The sequence below is a fragment of the Rhamphochromis sp. 'chilingali' genome (assembly GCF_963969265.1).
Source record: "Rhamphochromis sp. 'chilingali' genome assembly, chromosome: 7".
NCBI lineage: Eukaryota > Metazoa > Chordata > Actinopteri > Cichliformes > Cichlidae > Rhamphochromis > Rhamphochromis sp. 'chilingali'.
In genome coordinates, this window is record NC_137934.1 from 27,109,155 (window position 1) to 27,126,858 (window position 17,704).

A 17,704-nucleotide genomic window follows, 5' to 3' on the forward strand; every position below is an offset into this window, starting at 1 on the left:
AAAGTATCGAACCGAACCGTGAATTTTGTGTATCGTTGCACCCCTAATAAAAAAAAAAAAAAAAAAAAATTATATATATATATATATATATATATATATATATATATATATATATATATATATATATATATATATATATACACACACACACACACACACACACACACACACACACACACACACACACACACACACACAGATAAAGATCATCATTAGTTAAGGCTCTAATTCTAACTCAGCCCGTGCTATACAATTGTTGTTTTTAACAAGTTTTATTCCAAGTCTGAATAACTGGAGACCAAAAAAATAAAAAAATTAAAGGAACATTTTGAAAACACATCAGATCTCAATAGGAAAAATCATGCGGGCTATCTGTACTGATATGGACAGGGTAATGTGTGAACAAAAGGATGTCATATTGTTTGATGGAAATGAAAATGATCAACCTACAACAGTTGAATTCAAAGACACTTTGAAAATAAAAGTGAAAGAATTATGTGGTGGACTAGTCCATTTTTCTGATGTTTGCAGCAACTCAGAATTGTACTGAGTAGTCTGTATGCCCCCCAAGTAACTGTATGCATGGCTGACAACAATGGATGGAACATGTTTTCCACCTTCTAGCGTACCTGAATAGATAAACCTGCTTTGTGTGTATCAAAAAATAATTCCACTACACATCAGTACATTTCTTCCTCATACTCTAATCCGTCATTGCAACCATGGCAGTGTTCCCAACTAATCCTGATTAGTAAGTGCTAATTTTTGTGTTTATTTTGAAAATTAAATGACTAAAGTACTAAATGTTACAAAGGTATTAATTTATATAAATAGGATTTGTGTGTGTGTGTGTGTGTGTGTGTGTGTGTGTGTGTGTGTGTGTGTGTGTGTGTGTGTGTGTACACAAGCTTCTTTATATTCATTGTGTGGATACAAATGTCTCTGATCAGTTGTGAGGAGTTTTCTTTGCGCAGTCCTATAGACACTTGCTTGACACAGAGACAGTGCCTCATGGCTTTAAATACATCCTAAGTTAGTTGTCTTCCGTCTTCACCCAGACACACACACACACACACACACACACACACACACACACACACACACACACACACACACACACACACACACACACACACACACACACACAGCATTTTAAATTCACAACTTATATCCTATGCTAAATGCAAGGAAATTGCCTTTTCTCGACCACCGTTTTCAACCACCTGTCCTCCACTAAATATTATGTCTATCTTTGACAGACTCCCAGAGAATTACCGATGCAAAAATGCTTCCAATATGAAACCCTTTTCCAGGTTTGTCTTGACCTTGCTCCAGTTAGCCTTTTCAAGAGCATATTTAATAATCTGTTATAAATTCATTGTTGAATTTGACAGTTTTCCTTAAGACTCTAACTGTGAAATTTTAACATAAATACAAAACCAGAGACACTTCTCAGAATTGTATACCTGATTTTTTTATATAGTTTATCGTCAACATTTAGTTCTAAAAAAAATAATTAAAAAGCAATTATTGGCCTTTTCTGGCTTTATTGGACAGGTGTACAGGTGAAGAGTGACAGGAAAGGGAAGCAAAGGGCCGCAGGGCTGACTCAAACCTGGGCAGTCCACTCTCAGGTGTATGGCATATGGGTGCCTGCTCATTTCACTGAGCTAAACCTGCACCCAGCAATTACGATTTTTAATAATTTCATAGAAATCATATAGTGCTGTGGAAAGCATTTGCCTTCCACAGCACTATATTCTCCTGTGGGGAAGGAGGACCCAGGCGCGGAGCTCTGTGTGTAAGCAGTGCGTTTATTTACAGTGCGAAAACAGACAATAAATCCCCGTCCTCTCCCTTCACTCCCGTGTCGTGTCTTCTCTGAAAAGTCCATGTCTTTGTGCTCTCTGCTCCTGTGTCTCAGCACTCCCCGTGCTGGCTGCTGTCTGGCGTTACACACTTCTCCTGGGGAAACCATAGAAGCAGCCGTTAGGACACTTTACAACTGTGGGCACACACACACTAACTTAACTGAGCTGAAGGCTAATGTGGAGTCTCATGCAATGATCCCGTGTCGTCGATCCTCGGGCGTGGCCAGTCATCCACAGGCCTGACGGTGCCTGTAGCCCGGCCTCCTAGCTACAGCCACAACCACGAACACACACACACACCTCCCTATACATATAATAAGTGGAACACCGAACGGTAGCATAGAATCACATATACATATCACAATATAATTTATAACTGCTCAGGGACATTGGACCATGACAAAGTGGGTGACAAGGATGAAGATGTCTTTATTTATACACTGTCACAGCTGCAGCAGCAGACCCAAATGCTGGCACTGCCTTGGATGCGAGTGAGCTTTATTTACACGACATGTGCAGAACCTAAAGGAAACCTAAACTGGGGAAGCTACTAAAACAGACTGGAAACCTTAAACCAGAGGAAACAGAGAGACTCAGGGAGACAACACAGTGATGAGCACGAGAGGACACACACTATAAATACAAAGAGGGAAACGAGGAAACTACACACGACTGAACCTAATTAACATGACGAAACAGGGAGGATATGAAACTGAACACACTGACATCAGACACGGACCCTTAGAGTAAAACAGGAAATACACAGACTGGACTCAGAGACACGGTACAGAAAACGAACAGAGGGAACACACAGGCAGGGATGACTAAACCCTTGACCGAGGAAGAACAGAACCCGAAACCAAAGAACTAGAAAACCACAACCAGAATACATAACAATAATAATGAACACAAAATGCTGGGTCAAATGACCCAGGACCATGACATATTCTTTCTCTCCAATTGATCTTTTTGAGTTAACTTAAATAATAACTTCCTCCAAACCATCAGTGTGTCTCTTAGACCGCATTCTGCAAGGATACTAAAAGAAGTCCTACGATTAATTAATGCTTAATCTTAAATGTGATCAATCAATCTCTATTAATGAGCTATGTAAAACAGGCCTTTAAGGTGACGGTAAGTAATCTACTACTTATCCATCACTTGACACGGCTGTCTTACCTAATTATAGCCCAATCTCCAACCTTATTGCAAAAATTCTTGAAAGAGTAGTTGTAAAACAGCTAACAGATCATCTGCAGAGGAATGTTTTATTTGAAGACTTTGAAGAAATTTTTTTACTCTGTTTCATTTCATCTGTGCAAACAATTGAAAAAGGCCTGGGTGCTCAGGAAAACCTAAATACACACGTGTAAACTGAATACTAGTTTTACTGCTATTATCATTATTATTAGTAGTAGTAGCAGTGATAGTTGCAATACATTGGGTTGATATATCGTGTGTGTGTGTGTGTGTGTGTGTGTGTGTGTGTGTGTGTGTGTGTGTGTGTGTGTGTGTGTGTGTGTGTGTGTGTGTGTGTGTGTGTGTGTGTGTGTGTATAAATGAAATGTTCTGGCATCAGTATCGTCACTCAAGCTGTATTACTTTTGGCTTCCCCACTATTGTTTCAGTTTCCTCAGTCTGACTGTCTCCTGCTTCTTTGTCTTTCTCACTACAAAAACACATAATTATGCAGAAGGACCTTATTCGAAAAGCGATTTAAGCCATATTTTATAAAGCTTAGAACTGGATGATCATCTTTGCTGTACCATGCACGTTGATTTGACAAGTGGTATTCCATAGTAAATGTAGCTATATCGCCATATCATTTCTTTATCTCATTTATGCAAGTGAAAAATACATATCGATTTAGCCATCAACCCAACCACACTTTCCCTTTTCTTCTCTCCACAACTGCAGTTTACTAATTCCATCTCCTCATTATCTTTCATCAGTGAGCCAAGCTGGTTGACATTTTGGGGATGGCCTTTGGAGTTCTCATCTCCTCCACTGGCTCACTTTAAACACATACATCATATCAGTTTCAGCCTTTGCCCAGACACACAAGATGCAATTATAGTTTCCTTTGCTCAATCATTTCCTTTATGTATGATAGATGAATCTTATAATTTATGTATAGGCTCAAACCAGAAATTTCTGCATTAAAAATGCTGTGAGTTAAACAACATTGTCAAGCTGTCTCTGTCATCCATCCTAACATCACATTTTTATTCATGAGGTGTGGCAGCTGAGTTTGAAAATGATTTATAAATTAGAGAGTGTGCATTTCAAGACCTTTTTGTTCATTTTAACACTTAAAAACTGCAATAAATGAAAGATATGGCTATATAAACAAAAATAAGTAATCGCCGAAAGATATGTAGATGCATGAATAGCTGCATGAATAAAAGCTTGGAGATTGCTTGGTGTGTGACATATGCATGGATGCGCATAAGAAGGCTCAGAATACCATCTCTACTTAGAGTTTAGTTATGTGGGCTTGATGAGTTCATGTGATCTGAAAATGTGTGAGCGTAATTCACATAAAAATCTCCTGCAGTTGCTCTTCATTCATAATCGGAGAAAAACTCAAAGGGAGTACTTTCTGTTTGATTTAATTCCCGGAGAGGACAGTGTTTTACATAACCACACATGCAAGATTTGTGTGGAATGTTTCGAAATTTAAACCGGAGCTTTCCCAGCTTAGTAGCCATCTGCCATGTCACGTCCTTTTCCTCTGTTGTTATTGTTAGCTTCTCTACAGTTCCACGGTATGCTATTAGAACTACCAAGGAACACATTTAATGAATCCCTGACCCATACATCTTTTCAGCCATTTCATTCTAACTGGTTCTAAAACATTAATGAGTTAAAATGGCCACAGACTCACCTAAACCCTTTAAAATTCATCTAAATCAAGAGGCTAAAAAGAGGTAATTTCTCAAGGTGAGAGTACTATGAACAAGTGAATGTTCATAAAGGATTTTCTTTATTACTAAATCATTTGACAAATCTAATGCATTTCTTAAGCATTGCTCTGCTAATACTCGACAATCACATGTATGTTCAGATCTCACAATGTTTTTAGATTTGAGAAATGTTTTATGTTTAAGTTTTGTTCCATGTTTTATTCCTCTGGAAAGTTAATATTTTCACTGGTCACACTTTATAAGAATGTCACTCTATTAAGCATTAGTAAAGAATTGTATCGTACTGTCTCTACAGGTTTGTGCTGTAGAGATTTGTGCTAGAATAATGATGAGTGAGGCTGGGTGGTTTTTTTTCTCCGTGTTTGTTATCTGCTCAGCGAGCTGTGTTTTATCCTTTGACACCCAGACTTGAGGTGGAATGTAGATCCCGATCAGAATGAATGAAGAGAAGTCCCTGAAGCAAATACATTTTCTTGGTGTTGGTGACCCTATACACAACATGAGAAAAATAAAACCTCTAAACACATTTTATCTAATGTTGTATATGTATGTTGTTATCATTTATTTTCTACCCTCATTATTCAAGTCTGATCTTCATTTGTATATTCCATTGTTAAGTCTTCAGTTATTGTTAATTTCCGTTACTGGGGCTGGTGGGTTTTCTTTAGTTAGATCTCTTTTGTATGTCTATCTTCTGATCTGTCTATCATGTCTCCATTTGTGCTTTTGTCTTTCAGTGTTCCCCTGTCCAGTCCATCTGCCTTGCCATATGTCAAGTAAATCTCTGCTGAGTTGTATTCCCCTTTTATTGCTGTAATGGCAATTGTCTTTGCCCAAGCTGATAGTGACAAAACAGTACTTGTTGCATGTATGCCTTTAGGAATGTTCAGTTACAAAAATGCCAAAACGTCTTCTTCACACACGGTGTGAGTTAATTACAAGGTTAATTATGGAGTTGCACAGGGTTCTGTCCTGGGGCCAATTCTATGTGCATGCTTCCCTAAGGCAGTATCATTAAAAGGGATATGCATTTTCATTCCTGTGCAGAAAATACCCAACTTTATCTATCTATGAAGCCAGATGGCACACATCAAACTTTAGTTTAAGTCATAATTTAGGCATATAAGTTCTTTTAGTTGATTCAGTTGAGAGTTGCTTTCTTGACATCAAGTGCTACGTGTGTTCATATTGTTAATCTTCTTTTCCTCCCAAGAGTTGGCATTTTATGCGAAACAGCAACCACACGAGGCTCACCCTTCCCACCCTGTTTGTTGAGAGTAGTTGCGTGGGCGACCGTGGCGCTGGGGGTTGTGAAGTGCATCTGTAACCGGAAGGTTGCTGGTTTGATCCCCGGGCTCTCTGTCCTGGTCGTTGTGTCCTTGGGCAAGACACTTTACCCTACCACCTACTGGTGTTGGCCAGAGGGGCCGATGGCGCGATATGGCAGCCTTGAATCTGTCAGTGTTAATTTCAAACTTGTCTGCCTTTCTACACAACTTAAGACATTCTCACTGGCTCTCATGTCTTCAGAACATTTTTTGCTTGTTTTTATTCGTTGACATGTTGATACATTTCATCATTTTTTCCCCTCTTTCATTAGCTTTTATTTAGTTGTCTTTTTTTAATTCAGTTGAATTAAGTAAGTCAGTTGAATTTGTTCACCTGAACCTAGCATTTTCAGTGAGAGAAACATTTCATCACTCATCCAAATGACTTCTTCAGTCTCACCTGACTGCAGGTTTCTCCAACCTAATAAGCACTACATTTGCATAATTACTGAAACTAGGACCACTAGACTGGTACTGTCAGCTTTGGCTGCAGTAATGCGGCAAATCTAGCGCCGAGTCGCTAACGGAGATTTGCCTTGTTAATGCGGTTATGGCGTTAACATCATTTTAACGAGATTAACGCTGACAGCACTAATATAACCGAATCAAGCTAAATATGGGCATTCTGTAATAAGGTGGTCAATCATGGAGGGGCTCACATGAGAGATATATTACCAATCACCTTCATATGATTGCTTTCATGACTCACAGCCTTGGCCAGTCCCTTGAAATGTATACCGGAGAGACAGAATGCAGGAGAATAAAGCAGCATAGGCCTAAAGCCTCTCATTGAGATAATTGACTTGATTGGCTACAGATATGGAGCCACGTCCTCTACATGGCTGGGGTCTACCACACGAGGAAAGTTCTCAGGTGCAGCCTTTGCAAAGCTGCCCCTGATAAAACCCAGCACATAACAGCAGGGTATAAAATGCTAGCAGGCAGGGCTTATAGAAAGTCATAATCAAGTAAGTGGCTTGCAGTGTACACAGAAACATCTGTGCTGATTATAGCTTGAAAATCCTGCAGATTAATTAATTAATTATGTGACATGAGCCAAGTTGTGAATAAAGGCATGGGTCATTATCACCAGATTTGCATTTATTAATTTTTGTGTTCCTGGTGTTTTATGTTTGCTTTTTCTGACAGGTGCAGAAGTTGGCAACACAGTTTGCTTTTCTAGTTGTGCTCATTTGTATGTATTATTGTAGGGTCTACCTTACAATGTAATGCACCTTGAGGCGACTGTTGTTGTGATTTGGCGCTATATAAATTAAATTCAATTGAACTGAATTATCATTTTATTATATTTTTGTCACGGCTGGGGCAGCAGTCATGTGGAGGTAAGAATGAGGATCCAAATAGCAGACAGTGGCGGAAGTGAGTGAGTTTATTTACAGTGAAAAATAACCAAGGCGATGGCAGAACTGAACATAAACCTAAACTGGGAAAAACTAATAATAACAAAACACAAAACCATAACTCACGAAGGTACACAGGAAAGACACAGAGAAAGCAGGGCAGAGAAACACAGAGTAATCCAGACGACGTGGCAAGGAACACAGGCAGGCACACACTATAAATACACACAAGGTAATGAGGGAATGACACAGATGAACCTAATTAGACACAACGAGTCACAAATCTTCAAAGTAAAACAGGAAACATCCAGACTATTTTACAACACAAACTCGGGGACACGAACAGAGCACAGAGGAAAGACACAGGTAGGGCTGATAAAACACTAAAGCACTAAACACAAGAACCAAATCCTAAGAACTAATACAAAATAAGAATTAACACAAAACATAAGATGATACCAAAAATGAACACAAAACGCTGGGTCAACGAGCAGGATCATGACAATTTTCCACTACTTTTTCTTTTTCCCCCGTCTGTCCTGCATTAGCCATTTACCACATATAATGTAATAACTGAAATAAAACAAATTTAAATGAATAATAGAATAGAATATCAGTTTATTGTTATTGTACATGTATAATGAAATTATGGTTGCTCCACACCAGTTCTACAGGAATAAAATATAAATAGTCAGACAGCAGGAATAAATAAAAAATATGTGCAGTCAAGTGGAATATATACAAACTAGAAGAATATATATAAAGGAAGAGAAAGGCACACAATAGAAAAGGCACAAATTGGAGAACAAAGTGTTTGGAAGTAGTGTAAGAAATAAACAGATAAAAGATTCACATGAATAAGAGGAGCCTATAGAGATTTTATATATTTGTTCTTGGAAAAGCAAAGTGTGTTTGGCACCACAATGCATTCAGATGCATGTAATTGCTAAAACTGACAGAAAGGACAAGATTTAAAAAGAAAAAGAAAAAAAAGGAAATATGCAACGGTGTGAGAACAATATAGGAGAAATATTTTTGTTAGAGACATATTTATATAATTGTTACATTGTGTAGATCTTTGTGTCGAGCTATTGCTAATATGTTGCTGATATGTTGTCTGCTGCCGAGACTCAATATTACGGTTTGTAGTTATATTAGGATGTTTCTCATCATATTCTTTGATGATAGTAAAGATTTTCTTTTTCTGGGATTAGATGACAGAGGATGCAGCTGTAAAAAAAAGTTATGATCTAATGTTTCTTCAAACTGTATTTCAAGCAGCTGTCATGGTAAATGGTAAATTGACTGCAATAACTGAGCTCTCAAAGTGCTGTATACAACTTGCCCCATTCACACAAGCACTTTTTCAATGCTTTTCCTAAACAAGTGCTTTCTATGAGATTTGGTGTGTGCTCATCTTTATTTATTTATTTAGTGGCTTATATTTAATATTTAGATTGTATTGTGATTGATACTGCAGCAAATTTCCAGAAGAGTTGTACAGCATGTGTTGCTGTTTGAGGAAATACTCAATCATGTCTATGTTTAATCACCACTGAGAAAGGTAGCTGATGATATCAGGTTAAGGTTGATAGGACATGAATTGAGTTCTGATGGCAAAGGAGATGCCTTTGACTTCTCCTCCTCCTCCTCCTCTGTCAGGTCAGACGGTCTTGCGCTTCTCGTTGAGCACAATCAATACACACACCAGTTTTTCAACCACTTTTCCCTCTCCTATTCACTCTGGTTGATGTACAGCCATAGCCAAAATGTTTCCCTGTGGCATGAATGCCAAAATTGAATTTTCATTTCTGTGCCACTAAAGGTTTTTGAAACATATGAAATACTTGTGATTATTTGTTGCTATATCAAAGAAACACAAAGAGCATGAAACACAAACTCATGCCACTGTCTTTTGGTCATGACTGGAATCTCGCTGGAATTCTGCTGTGGATTGTCCTCCCATAAATCACAAATGTGATGGCAGATACAGTCTGTTGGAAGATATGAGATGTTTTAGGTGTAATTGGCTTGTATTTGGTAGACTTGGAATTATTAGTGTGGGCAGGAACCAAATACATTTGTTGCTCAGTTTAGGAGATCATAGCACCATTACATCTTACAATTTGTTCAAAAGACACCTTGGATTACAGTATGGTATATATCATGATGGATTAGATGAGTTTTAAATGCCACTGTTTAAGTACACACACACACACACACACACACACACACACACACACACACACACACACACACACACACACAATTAAAATGAGATCAAGACTCTTTTCTACCCCTCAAGCCAAGGTCAAGACTTAATCATTTTTACCTCAGCACTCCAATTTCCTGTTTTTGCCCTCTGAGGCTACACTAATTTATTGTTACTTATTACGTATCACTTGTTCCTGAACCCTCAACCCATCCCACTCTCTTTCTGTCTCACACATTCTGAAAGCATAGCTTAGTCTGACTGACAGTATCACTGTGGTGTGTCTATTTAAAGTACCTGAACTGAGTGAGTTATCTCTGCTGGGGCATTGGTGCTAATGAGCATTTGGTGATTTCTGAAAATACTCATTCACCTCCACACAGGAACACCAACACACATGCACACAAAGAAAAAACCCCATACAGCATGTAAGGCTGTCAGTCAGGAGTTAGTTGTGGTCAGAGGGCTTTCAGGATACAGTTCAATTAAATTGTTGCTAAATGATGGTAGTGCTTATCACATGTACTATCATCCATGTTGATATGAAATTGTACTTGGTGCTGGTGGAGGTTCGGCTATCAGAATGGCTTTGCATGTGACTGACTCAAATTTAAAACTGTAGCCCTTTATTTGTAATGAAATGGTGCTTATCAAATATGCTATCATCCATGCAAGTACAAATATGTGCTTTTTAAGCACTGAGATCTACCAAAGACATTTTGGAAGAACAGAGGAAAAGAGCATTATCTAATTGAAGTTATTTGTATGCTTGAACAAATGCTTCTTATTTATCCAATTTAATGATCTTAATCATGGTTTTATTCTACAGTTTAAAAGGTGCACTTCATTTGGAAATTGGCCATTTCTCCCATTAGATCACAAAGTTAAATCTGCAAGGAAAATTAATTCCGTTCAGTTTTATTGAGATATTATTGCTATTATTGAGAAGTTTTTGGCAGTTTTCAATCGAAAAGTCTACAAAATCTGGAGGGGAGTGACAGGAGGAGATTTTATTTTTTTATGACATTAATAGAGCTGTGGACTGTGAATTGGTTCAACATCAAGATAAGACTGTCACAGCAGAAGTCTGACCTATGATGACAATGATGAGTTGTCAAAGGAAGAACATTCAACCGTAAGTTCTTTTTTGGTTTTGTTTAGTTTTTTGCAACATTTGAGTGACCTAAAATCGATAATAATAACACCAACAAAATCAAAACAAAACAAAGGAAATAAATTTTAAAAACTGGATATGCCGATTAAACCAGCATTAATTGTTTTATGTAGTCTTGTCTATTAGTAGGAAAGGGGACAAAAATCGTGGACAAAAAAATATTATGGTTTGATTGGGCTTTGTGAGCTCCTGAACATTTGAAGTAATGATAAAACGTAGAAATTTCTGAAATTACTGTCTTAAAACATTGCAGACAAAATATAAGAGCTGCTTGGCTATTTGTAGTTTCTGTGGAAAAGTTACATCTAAAAATGATATTACAGTTGATATAATCAAAAATGTGGGTTGTAATTACAAAACCAGTTTTACAATTGTATTTTGACTCCTGGGTTATATCAAAAATGGTATCATAGGATGGATGTAGCCAAATCCTTTTGGCCATTACCGTCTATTGGTGTTGGTGAAACTGGAGGTAATGGCTGAATGGGGCTCTGACAGAGAAACCTGGGGACACTGCTTAACTGGGACCATACATACTTTACTAAATGAACATCATGTTATGTCAAAGAGCTTGCCAATTCTTGGCCATTAGAAGATGCAAGGTTAAGGCACTTTAACATTGGCTTCATTTTCCAGGCCCAGAAACTTTGTCAGTTTTAATTTTAGTTGAGGATTTAGATGTATGTGAGCCATTTTGACTTTATTGTTTTGATTGGCGACTAGTCACTCAAAAATGCACATAAACTAAGAGGAATTAAATTGATTTGTACTAAAATTCAATTCAGTTTTAATTATAGAGAGACAGAGAGGGAAGACAGGATAAAAGATATGCTGTAGAACCAGAGATTGACCAGAGAGCCAGAGATTAATAACAAGTATGACTCACTGCAGAGAGGTCTATTAACACATAGTGAGCGAGAAAGGTGACTGAAGCAAAAATACTCAATGCATCAGTGGGAATCCCCCAGCAGCCTATTGCAGCATAAGTAAGGGAGGATTCAGGGTCACCTGATTTAAGCCTAATCTTAAAAGTAGGGACGGTGTCTGTCTCCCAAATCCAAACTGGGAAGTCTCTGCCTCCCGATCTACTTTTAAATACTCTAGGACCAAAAGTAAGCCTGCAGTGCCAGAGAGAAGTGCTCTAATGGGGTGATATGGTACTATAAGGTCATTAAGATAAGATGGGGCCTGATTATGTAAGACCTTGTATGTGACAAGCAGGATTTTGAATTCAATTCTGGATTTAACAGGGAGCCAATGAAAAGAAGCAATATAGGAGAAATGCGCTTTCTCTTTCTAGTCCCTGTCAGTACTTTTGCTGCAGCATTTTGATTTAACTGAAGGCTTTTCAGGGAGTTTTTAGAACACCCTGATAATAATAAATTACAGTAGTCCTGCCTAGAAGTAATTGTGAGGCCTTGTGAGTTTAGATACAACCATGAAACCATTATCAAGAGAAATAATGCACATTTACAGACACACAAAGCATCAAAGTTTATTTGAGAGCCAGTGAAGGCAAGTGAAATAAAACCTTGCCACAGGGCATGACTGTATTAAAATACACATATATATAAAGTGTGCATATACATACACAAACAGTAAAGATGGAGGAAGCCAGCCCAAATGTACGTTATACTCGCACACCCACATAGTGAAACACATACAACAGAGAATGGATTCTGTCAGAATGTACAATCTATTCTGCAGCCGTGGCCTGAGGCAAGGCCGTTAAGAAGACAAATGGAGGGAAAGAGTAAAAAAAAAAGTAAGTAAAAAAAGCATCACCCTCACACCCTTTATAACACACACACAGAGCAATCTTCTACACATTAGTTGGGTCCATGGTCCAGTGCCTCCCTCCACCGCATCCAGAAGCTGTTGTTTATCTTGTCGAGACATAATCCCTCCTTTTTAAGGGCCAGGTAAAAAACATGGTTTTGGATCCTTCGGATAGTTTCTTCCATCATAAGAAATCTATAGTGGGTGAATTTTTTATTCCTCATCCATATGGATACTAGTGAGGCTTAAAACTTGAGGCATCTCTGCTTTTTACTGACAAGTGTACCAACACAGGCACACTTCTCATCTGTATCCTGCAACCTCATTTTACCTCAGCCACTCCTGGCAAAATCTGGCCAAGAAGTAGGTTTTATTAAAGACCGCTCTTTTACTCACATAACTTTCTCTTTGCTTTGTACAAGGAGCCTTAACATCCTAAGACCCGAACTATTTCATGGCATGCATTTTTAATTTCTCTTTGCAATGGGATTTTTTTTTTTATGTGATTTTGTTTCTGAGAAAAATGAGATCCACATATGAGGACATTCGCTTTAAATTTCGGTAGAACAGTGGCAGCATAACGTCCTCCTAAGTGGATATCAGGCCCTTGTAGATCGAAATTTAGTATTTGGTCTAGACAACCGAAAATGTGATGTCCACATATGTGGACGCCCGGTCCTAGGAGGTTAAAGGTGCTTCTTTAACAATTTTGCATATAACAAGATGTGCAAAGATTGGCTCCCATTTTCAGAATCAGAATACTTTAATGATCCCCAAGGAAATTATGTGGGTTACAGCTGCTCCAAGAAAATTTAACAGTAACAGACTAAACTAATTAAATACAACAATACAAATTTTACAAGTCTAAGAAATAGCTCTAATATATATACAAATATATATGACTGACATTTAATTCTCTCCTGTAAAACTTTGTCATTTGTTACTTTACTGTAGAGCATGTGCAAAAGGGTGTAACTATTGCAGCGTGTACTGTGCATTAGATTGAGGAGTTGTACAGAGAGATAGCAAGAGCCAGGAATGATTTCCTGTGTCGTTCAGTGGTGCATTTTGGTTTTCTTCTGTACTATTGCCATACATGATTGCCAGTATGTAGAAGTAATAGTAATCCATAACGCTTTAATATTTCAGTGCAGCAGTTGATTAAATCTGCTTGTTGTTTGTGAAATAATAATACCATTTCCCATACACAGCCTAACAGTCTTTTGTCTCTCCAGCATTCTCTTCATATTCTTTTGTTCTACTTCTGCGCATTGTGGAATGTAGCGAGAGAAGAAAACAGAAAGAAAGAAAATCTTTTGTGGTGGCATTTTTCTCTCATTCCTCCCAGGCATATTTATAATGGAGTGGAGCTTTGAAAGCAAATTAGGCTCTTTTTAAGAATAACGGGGCACAAGTCTTTTGTATTGCAAGGTCACATCTAATTTGATATGGGAGCAGTTTTAAATATTCATCTATGACCCCAGGTCTTCTCCTCTCTAGCAGTGGGTACTAACAGCCACTATCAATGACAGCAGCTAACAATGCTGGCTTCAGGCAGTCAGACTGGGAAACGGAGGAATAAACGCGCCATTTGACTTGTGTTCCGTTGAGGAGAAAAATCCCCTTCGCATTTGAACAGGTGATATTTATCAACTCACTGAAAAAAATTTTCGCCTCACTGAAGTAGTAATTTGCATGTAAATTTGAGGAGCTGCTTCACAGCCAATTAAAAACTGCACAAGGAGTGTGTTCTTTTATTAATAGTTTACTATTAGCAAGAGGATTTTACAGGTCCTGGCTGGCTCTTGGTGGATGCATAAACATCACAAAGGGTTTAGAACATCCAATGTGGATCTCAGAAGTAACATTATCTTGCTATAAGCCCTGCTGAATTATTGGAATTGCTCTTTCATTAGCTTAAGCTTTTCTATCTGTTCTATCAGTCTGTCTCTATCCTGGTATATGGTGAATTTGGGTACAACTTTACTCAACTCAAATTCAAGTTCGAATTTCTTTTCTTCTTTAGTTTATTAATTCTCCATCCGTTGATCAATCAATCAGTGTAAAGTACTGAGATTTATACAGCACTTTTCCAGACATACTGAGAGCTCAAAGTGCTTTAGACTACATGTCACATTTTAGCCATCACTTTATTAGAAAAAGAAGTGAAGTCCAGATCTCAGCTGGTTTAAAATGCTGTGGTGAGACCTTAAGAGAGCTGTGCACAAATGAATGCTTATAATTCTCACTGAACTGAAGCAAAGTTGTATATTGGGTTAACACTCCTCTAAAACAGTGTGAGACATACAGAAACTAAGTGTGGTTCTACAAGCTTTTCAGTCGTATGCAAGGCATGGCTGGTAATCTGGTATACCAGGTATCTATTTACATTGGATCACCCAATCAAATCTCTTAATGCTACTGCCCCATTCTCTACCTTCGCGCACCTTCACACAGCCTCCTGTAAAGAAAGAATGCTTTCAAGAATGGAAGTGTTAATCATTTATTTTCATCAGTCAACAAAATGCAGTGAATGAACAAAAAGGAAATCGAAATCAAATCAATATTTGGTGTGACCACCCTTTGCCTTCAAAACAGCATCAACTCAGCTGGTAGGTTGTTCCAAACAGATCTTCTGTGGATGTAGGCTTCCTCACATCCATCAGGGCTCTGTGGGGGCCATTCCATCACTTGCAGTACTTCTTGTTCTTCTTCACGCTGAAGGTGGTTCTTAATGACTTTGGCTGTTTGTTTGGAGTTGTTGTCCTGCTGCAGAATACATTTTACAACAAATTGCATGTCTTAGGATTGAGGGAGGAAGCTGGAGTACTTAGTGAGAAACCCACGCAAACACTGAGAGAACATGCAAACTCCACACCATAAGTCCTCAAGCCAGGTGCTGGATTTGAACTCAGGACCATCTTGCTGGAACATCTGAATGTTTTCATTTTAACTTTTATTAATGTTGCTGTTGTTTTGTTGTTTCTCTGTTGAGTCTGGTTATTTGTTGTTTTTCATTGCTGTTTCTTTGTTGACCCATTTCAGTCCAGTTTCAATTTAATTTTATGTACATGGTGCCAAATTACAAGATCATTTGCCTCAAGATTTATGATGTGAAGTGTCTACTAAAATACAACAGAGAAAATCTTAACAATGAAAAAAATCCCAATGAGCAAACACTTGGAGACAGTGGGAGGAAAAACTCCATTTTAACAGAAACCTCCAGCAGAACCATGTCTCAACCTTTCTCTTCATATTCTTCAACCTGTCTCATTATCAGGCTGTGCACAAAACTCCATTACAGTGTCTCCTGGCTTAGAAACACCACACTTTGGTTTATTATAAATGGACTCCAACACACCAGGCATAATTTTGCCCATGACTTGCTCTGAAACAGAACTCTCCATCTCATTTACAGCGAGTTCAGGTAAACAACAACATACAATCTTGAAAGCAGCTGAAAGGGAAGCACTAAGATTCACAAAGTGAAAAAAATGGAAGTTAGACTCTAATTTACCTAGTAGACCTCGTGATGACACCCCCCACTCTGTCCTGCTGCAGGGTGTAACAGTCACAATGGTGTGGTGTCTCTTTAATGTAACATAAGTCAAGGGGTTATGAGGTCATTAGTGTGCACCACTGCCCTCTCTGTGATTTATGGGAACAACATGCTTGCACGTGAGTACATGGAGAAAGATGGACTTTATATGTTTTACCCCTCCAGAACCCTTTGCAATGTTACAGGTTGTATGAACACTGTCTGTCATGTTTGATAAGCAGCTGCCGTTCAGCCGGGCTTTGTATGGTTGATGAAGAAAATGTGCATTAAAGGATACGCAGTGGAATTCCCAGTACCAGTGTGATCGTGTATTCTTCCTACTATCCAGCTAAGGTTTCTACCACCTCCTCTCAACCACTGAACACAACCCAAAGTTACAAGGGGAGGGGGGGCACAGGGAGCTGTGAGGGCGATGCGGAGGTGTGCCAAGAGAGGCAGGTGTGTGTGCTCAGCCTAATGATCTTTTTCCTCTCTCTGTGCTTTTAGTGACAGCGGAGTTGGAGGAGCAGTTGGTAGCAGCAGCTAAGGAGTGCCTGTTTCCTGAGTGCTCTGTACCAAAGCAACAGAATCAGCTGCTGAGTGTTAAATAAAGCCTGCTTGAGCATGGAAAGACTGTTTGTGTGGGGTCCATTCTTCACAGTGACATGTGAATCTGAATGTTATGTTGATACAGTGTGTAAATAGTTAAAAAGAAAAAGAAAAAGCCCACCAAACTATTCTATTTCAGTGCTAATTGCACTTTTATGAGAATGTTTTAGTCCTGCTTTATTGAAACTTTTATCAGCCGGTATTGCTTCCTTTACGTTAAAAACCTAACGGTATTGCAAAGGTGTGATGCAAAGTGGCAGGCACCACTTAAGGTGAACACTCTAGAATTTGAGGGTTTTAAGCAAGGCTCGGTCAATTCTTGATGAGTTATAATAATAATAATAATAATAATAATAATAATAATAATAATAATAATAACGGATTGCATTTATATAGCGCTTTTCAAGGCACCCAAAACGCTTTACAATTCCACTATTCATTCACTCTCTCATTCACACACCGGTGGAGGCAGTTACAGTTGTAGCCACAGCTGCCCTGGGGCAAACTGACAGAAGCGAGGCTGCCATATCGCGCCATCGGCCCCTCTGGCCATCACCAGTAGGCGGTAGGTGAAGTGTCTTGCCCAAGAACACAACGACCGAGACTGTCCGAGCCGGGACTCGAACTGGCAACCTTCCAGTTACATCTGCCAACTCTTGAGCCACGATCGCCCAATAGACGAAACCGTATATTAGTGATCATTGTAGAAAAATAGAATTGTAATTTTACAGTCAAAGTTGTTCAAAGTATGAAAGTATCAAAGACACTCAAGTCTCTCAATGTTACAGAGAATCAGAAAGGTAGAAAAAGCTGGAGGGAGTTGATTCAACTTGTTTCTGTGGAAGTGAAATCATAGAAGCTTATGAATATGGAACTATGTAATTAATGATTCTAGTTTTTGGTTG

At 38.5% G+C, this 17,704-nt stretch overlaps 1 protein-coding gene across 1 annotated transcript in view; it reads right to left on the reverse strand.

Moving 5' to 3' along the window:
- Positions 1-3,389: 3,389 nt before the first annotated feature.
- The window catches only part of pomgnt1 (protein O-linked mannose N-acetylglucosaminyltransferase 1 (beta 1,2-)), a 124,329-nt gene continuing 110,014 nt past the window's right edge, over positions 3,390-17,704 (reverse strand). Inside the window, exon 22 of the mRNA XM_080887777.1 lies at positions 3,390-3,427. The gene's annotated coding sequence lies outside the window, so the exon portion shown is untranslated. The remainder of the gene's footprint in view (positions 3,428-17,704) is intronic.